Source organism: Suricata suricatta, chromosome 11, assembly GCF_006229205.1.
Source record: "Suricata suricatta isolate VVHF042 chromosome 11, meerkat_22Aug2017_6uvM2_HiC, whole genome shotgun sequence".
NCBI lineage: Eukaryota > Metazoa > Chordata > Mammalia > Carnivora > Herpestidae > Suricata > Suricata suricatta.
In genome coordinates, this window is record NC_043710.1 from 102,549,991 (window position 1) to 102,551,750 (window position 1,760).

A 1,760-nucleotide genomic window follows, 5' to 3' on the forward strand; every position below is an offset into this window, starting at 1 on the left:
TAAGTGTCTGACTTCGACTCAGGTTATGATCTTCCAGCTCCTGAGTTTGAGCCCTGTGTTGGGCTCTGTAGAGCTGACAGCTCAGAGCCTGGAACCTGCTTCAGATTCTGCGTCTCCCTTTCTCTCCCCACCTCTCCTGCTCACGCTCTGTCTCTGTCTCTCTCAAAAATAAACATTAAAAAAAATTAAAGGACCCAGAAGTTTCAGTTGGCCTTAATCCTAACTCTGGGCTGTAGCTGCTAAAAAGGAAACTAGCACTATCTGTGGCTGAACCAGTATGAGTACCGTGTCTGGATCAGAGGAGAGACAGGCCAATATTCTGCATTGCTTAGACTAGACCTTGGCTACTGGATTCAGTTTGGGGAACAATATTTTAAGAGACCTTGACAAACTACAGTCCAGAGAAGCACAAGAAGAAAGCGTAGTGAGCTAGAAACATAATCAAGTAGACAGTGAATTCGGGAAGGTTTTGCCTGGACAACTAAAGAAAGAACATGATGATAGGTGTGTGCCTGCTTGTAATGTCTTGTACCAGAGAAAATAACTAAAACTGGATATAAGTTGGAAAGAAGCAGCTTTGAAACTAATATAAGGACATATTTTCTCCTGAAATGAACTGTTGCACATAAATTACATGTGAGACACGTAATGAAGCATGAAGCAGGAAACCACTGCTTGACGCCATCTGTCAAGTGTCTAGAGATTTCTGTATCAGACGGGAAGATGGGCTCCTATGATACTCTAGGAGATCCCTTTCAAATTTAGGATCCTAAGAAAAACTGTCCTCTGGGAGGAGATACAAAAATTTTGAAATTATTTTCAAAGTTTAGAATCCCATGTTCTTCATTAAGAGAAGATCCAACATAGGTAAAACTAAAGTTGAAAAATTGAAGCCAGAGAATACTTACCCATTCTTTAAAAGAACCAAAGGAAGTTTTGTTTAAATAGTGTCCATCCTCTAGTTTTATTTTCATAATGGTATCCTAAATATAGTGGCACTCACATGTTCATTAACTTGATAGATTGATGCACATTTGGGAAGTACCTGTATTTTATAACCATCAGAAGCTATTGTAATTGGCATAGGTTAGTGATTTGGATTTTCTCATGTACTTCCTGCCTTGTGTAATATCAAAAGCAAAGCATTCATTTTAGCTTTGTCATCTTTTTTTTCAAGCTGAGTCCTCCAATAAAGTTTCAGGTTTGAACTAAATCTGAATTCAGTTCTGAGCCTCCTGGTACATTGACTTTTATTCAGTCCTAAAATAATAAAACTGTAAATTACAGATGTTTTCATGATCAAGGAAACATGGTACATATCTTGTTTTTCAAGTTCATAGACTATCAGCTTCAGCAAAATACATACAGTACTGTGAGCCATGAAGGTTTTTTCCCCTCACATTTGAAATTACTCTTGCATTAACTCTTTGCTAACTCCTCTCCACATTTTTGTTCTAAGTTCAATATGTTCTAGAATTGTTAGCTCAGCTTCTCATCATCTTTCTTAAATCTTTATATATATATATATGTACATGTTTTTGCCTTTTGGCATGTTATATCTTAATATTTTTTTATTAACTCAATAACAAATATAGTGGACTCAGCATTAACTGGGTATATTGCATTTTAAAGGTCAAGCAAGTAGGAAATCTGGAATACAGAGTGCTCTGCCTTATTGATACTGAAACTAGAGATGAAAAAAGATGGGAATTATATAAAACCTCTCATCTTCTTTTTCTCTGTTTTAGTTTATACTCTTT